This window comes from Oratosquilla oratoria, chromosome 14, assembly GCF_046742065.1.
Source record: "Oratosquilla oratoria isolate Oo_2021 chromosome 14, ASM4674206v1, whole genome shotgun sequence".
Lineage (NCBI taxonomy): Eukaryota > Metazoa > Arthropoda > Malacostraca > Stomatopoda > Squillidae > Oratosquilla > Oratosquilla oratoria.
In genome coordinates, this window is record NC_134790.1 from 47,300,465 (window position 1) to 47,305,464 (window position 5,000).

At 47.8% G+C, this 5,000-nt stretch overlaps 1 protein-coding gene across 2 annotated transcripts in view; it reads left to right on the forward strand.

The window, feature by feature from the left end:
• The window catches only part of LOC143032868 (uncharacterized), a 910,430-nt gene that overhangs the window by 16,120 nt on the left and 889,310 nt on the right, over positions 1–5,000 (forward strand). The gene's annotated exons all lie outside the window — the stretch shown is intronic.

A 5,000-nucleotide genomic window follows, 5' to 3' on the forward strand; every position in this document is an offset into this window, starting at 1 on the left:
CCTCCGTGACACAGACATGCACGCAAGCATACACGCACACACACACACACACACACACACACACACACACACACACACACACACACACACACACACACACACACACACACACACACACACACACACACTCATATCACCCCTTTTCCTTTCCACCGACGCTAGATCCCCAACACCCATCACTCTATCTCCCTTCTCTGCCATTCCCTCCTCCATAGCATTGCTCCCTTTCCGCTCCATCGCACCCCACTCCTCATCCTTCCCTCCCACCCTACTCTCCACCACCCCATCGTCCCTGCCATCCACTCCTCCCCCTCTTTGCCTTCCGCGCCATCACCCCCTCCCTCGAGCCATCACCCCTTTGCCTCCCTCCCCCCATCCCTGCTCTCTCGACGTCACGGGACCTTAGGTTACTACTTGCGTCCTTCCGTTTGATCTGGCGAGAAAATTGCCACGTGTGTACTTGCGTGCGTATTTGCGTGCGTATTTACGTGCGTGTGTTTGTTTGTGTGTTTGTATGTGTGTGTGTGTGTGTGTGCATGTGTGTGTGTGCGTGCGTGTGTGTGTGTGTGCGTGTGTGTATTTGCGCGAGTATTTACGTGCGTGTGTTTGTATGTGTGTGTGTGTGTGTGTGTGTGTGTGTGTGTGTGTGTGTGTGTGTGTGTGTGTGTGTGTGTGTGTGTGTGTGTGTGTGTGTGTGTGTGTGTGTGTGTGTGTGTGTGCGTGTGTCTGTGTGTGTACGCGCGCGCGTGTGTGTATGCGTGTGTGTGTGTGTGTGCGCGCGATATGCGTGTGTGTTCTCGTGTGTGTGTGTGTGTGTGTGTGTGTGTGTGTGTGTGTGTGTGTGTGTGTGTGTGTGTGTGTGTGTGTGTGTGGGTGGGTGGCTGGGTGGCTGGGTGGCTGGGTGTGTGTGTGTGTGTGGGTGTGTATGTGTGTGTGTGGGTGGTTGCGTGATTCACCATGGTCTTGAGCCGACAGCTATTACTTTTCTAGATGACAGTTTGAAGCTCATATAGTCCTGTCTATGGGTAACGCTGTGACTTTTTATACTCACCATACACAAACGTTTATTTCCTTGCTCATGGAAGACCGTAACGGGTTGCATTATGAGTGGATCGCGAACTCTGTATGGCAACATGGCAACTCGGGTAGGTTGTCTGTATGCATGTAAATGTGTTACAATATTTGTGTATTTGTATGGATATGTTTACATCAAGGATTTTCAACTTGTAGAACCATTTACTATGTAAGCTTACTTATGCTATTCTCTTTTCTCCTGGAAATGACACCAATACTGAAAAAAATCACTAAGGGTCAATTAACTACTACTATTTGTGCCCCGCTACGGTTCGAGAACCATGGTATTATATATGTTCGTGTATGTGTGTATATGAATGGTGGGAGACTGGGTGGGGTTCCGGTCCCTGTCTTTGTAGTGGCCTCAGGTCTTTGTGTCACTTGCCGGGGACTACCCAACCCGTCACGGACACGAACGATGATTTCCGCATCACATAGACCGATGGCCATCTCAGATATCTTTCCTCTTCGATACGCATATGACGCTGTGTGATCTCCCCTCCTCCACCCGACGCCGTCACACGTGTGTGTTTTGTGTCACAGCGTATTCATGTGCACGTATGTTTGTTTTTTCCTGTGGAGGGAGACAAGAATACCACCACTGCTCTCCCTACATTGTAGGAGATGAGTAAATGGGGCGGAACGAAAGGACTAAGGAAACCATCTTTTCGCATTTTTATTCCATGTAGGTGTTGGACGAAAAAAAGCGTTTCTTTGGTTCGGCCATCCCTTTATAAGGGTGGAAAAAAGTCTTTGCATATATGTGTATGTTTGTGCGTTTGCGTGCGTGCGGGAGAGTTAATGGAGAGAAAGGGGGGAAAGCTACGAGAGATAGTGAAGGAGATAAGGAAGGGGACGGGAAGTTGATGATGTTTGGAGTGCTGGAGAGATGCCTCGATGGGCGGGGACTGGGAGAGGGGACGAGGGTGGGGATAAATGTGTTGGGGGGCGTGTAGGCTCGGGGGAGGTGGGGAAGGTGGGGAGGCCAGAAAAAATGAGGAGGAGAGGGAGAAGGAGGAGGAGGAGGAGGAGTTGAAGGAGGTGGAGGAGGAAGGGGTGGGCATCCGGATGGAGGGCAAAGACTTCGTGGAAAGAAACGGAGTGCTGAAGGAGTTTAAGGAGAAAACAGAAAAAAGTTTAGGAAAAAGGATAAAGAAGCGATCAAAAGAGAGAAAGTGTAAAAAGAGGAAGAAAGAGAGGAGGGGGCGTTTCAGAAAGGACGAAGAGAAAAAGAAACGATGAAAAACAAGAAAGAAAAACAGAGAAGAGGTATGTCCTTGCAGACCGATGTAGTGATGGAAAAAGGAGAGTGGGAGGAGGACGAAAGAGAGGGGAGGTGGGAAAAGAGGAGGAAGAAGAGGAGGAGTGGGAGAAGCAAGAAGAGGAGGAGGAGGAGAAAGGGAAGAGTATAGATGAAAATGATGCGGAGAAGGAGAATAGGAGGAGCAAAAGAAGGTGGAAGAGGATAAGGAAGAGAGTAGGCACGTGGATAGGAGAAAGTGGAAGAGGAAAAGTTAAAAAAAAAAAAAAAACGAATGTAGGGAAGTAGAGGAGGGGAAAAAAAGGAAGGAAATGAGGACGTGATAGAGGAATGCCCATCAAGAATATAAAACGGAATAAGAAATAAAATAAAAAGGAAAATGAGTCATTATGAAGATCTTGATCAGGTAAGGCCCCATTTTATTCCAATTCTGCTCCAACTCCCCGTCCCCGCATAATAAGATCCTTTACCATTAACCAGAATCAAATCAAGAGAGGATTTCATCTCGCTGTTGCTGAGCGATTGCTCTTTGTACATCTTCCCAAAGTTAATTGGGAATTTTCGGATTTGCTCAATGTTATTTCCTGGGAGCCAGCATACAAATTTGATATATTTCTTCGAATCACTATGATATATAATTCATAAGGAAGTGGAGTAGATTTAGTGTAGAAATATTAAACAGTGTTTGACCTCTGCAAATGCAGAGAGGTTCTTTGTAAGGAAATAGAACTCCGAAAGGGACAGCAAGGGTGAACTAATCAGGGGAACCAAATGAAAAATCGAGCGAACGTGAGAGAAGAACGAAAGCGTAAGAGAAGAACGGTGTGGAAAGTATGTGGCGGAATGAAATTAAAGAAGTTGAAGGAGGGGGAATGAGGGAGGGGAGGGGAGGGGAGGGGAGGATAAAGGAGTTACAAGGAACAAATCCGATCACAGACCTCAAGGTCCCTGCAAAGTGATCGTGTTCTGAAGGAAATAAGTTTTGTTTTTATGTGGAAAAAAAGATAGGATAAGGATACGAAAAAAATATGTAAAAGAATTCCGAAGCTGAGGGGGGATTTCTTGAACTTTGTAAACAATAGGTCATTGGTAACTGTGACTCAGGAGTGATACAAAAGGGAAAAAGAAAACAGATGATTTGAACAAAGAAATAGCATGACATGGAGGTCGAGCATGAGGTGCTCGGAGGGCGGGGGGGGTGAGGGAAGGGGAAGGCCAGGAGGAGGGGAAGGGAAGGGGGGAAGGGGAGGGGCAGCTGCGAGGAGAGGAGGGAAGGGGAAGGGGAGTCTGGAGGCGTGCGAGGCATTGGGTGTGGTGGCTGAGTGGAGGCGAACTGACAGAAGCTTTGATGGAAAGGGAGGGAATGGAAGAAAGAAGTTGGACATAGTAGTTTTAATGGGACGAGAAGGCTTGGAGGCGAGGGGAAAGGAGGGGAAGGGGAGAGTTCCCAAAACGAAGAGGATGGTTATGCCGTGTGGGAGGGAAGAGTGGGGAAAGGATGAAGATGATCCTGGGGCAGGGTTAAGGGAGGTCGGGGTGGTGGAAGAGATGGGAAAAGGGAGAGGACGAGGATATATTCAGAAACGAAGAGAATGGTTTAGAGGTTTTGAATGGAGAGAAATGAAGGATATTCCAGGGGCAAGGGTGAAGGGAAAGAGGGAGGGAGGGGAAGAAAGTTGAAGGGAGCGGATAAATAAAAGTGAGGGGAAAAATATAAAGAGAGAAAAGTAAGGGTGGTCGGCTTGGGGGGAGAGGAGGAGGTGGTCGATGTTGTGGACGGTGGGACAAAGAAAACAGTTGGCGCGAAGGAAAACAAGATGAAAATTGAGAAAACGGAAAGGGGATTAGGGCAATGGAGGTGAGGGGAGGGGAGGAGAGGGGTGAGGGGAGGGGAGGAGAGGGGTGAGGAGGAGAAGGATGAGGGGAGGGGAGGAGAGAAAAGGGGAGAGGGGAGAGATGTGGGATGGGGTAAAGAAGAAGATAGCGGAGGGGAGGGTATGAGGGAGATGGGTGTGAGGATGGGAAAGGAAAAGGACATTAGAAGGGAGGGGAAGAGAGGGAAGGAAAGGGGAGGTGTTGAGTAGGGTGGTGTAGTGTGGAGGAAGAGAGAGGAGGAAAGAATGAAGGGGAGGACAAGGTGGAGGCAAGGGAGGAAACGATAGGTAAAGGAGGAGGAGGGAAGGGAAATACGGAAGGTAGTCATGGGTGAGGGAAGGGGAGAATGCATTTGTAGTGACAGTTTTTGAGGGAGGGAAGCGAGGGGAGAAGGGGGAGAAGAAGGAAATGGAAGAGAGGAAAGAAGGATGAAGGCGAAGAAGATGGAAGGGAAATGAGGAGGAGAAGTAGGAGGAGGGAGGAGAGCAGAGATATAAAGGAAAAGAGGAGGAAGTTTGGATAGGAAAAGGGAAGACGAAGATGAAATAGAAAATTGGGAGTTAACTGAAATATAAGAATGAAATGATTTGTGATTGTGGAGAGTAGGGTTAGGAGCGAAAGAAATGGAGACGTGAGTAAAGAGAAAGAAAATAGAAGAGGGGGAGGGGAAAGTGAAGGGAAATGGTGGTAATTGAGAGTAATTACATTATCTTTCGCGTGATTTTGCCAGGTTTACCAGAATCAGAGGGCTGTCAAAAAATAAATGTACAAATAGAAGTGAAATAAATAA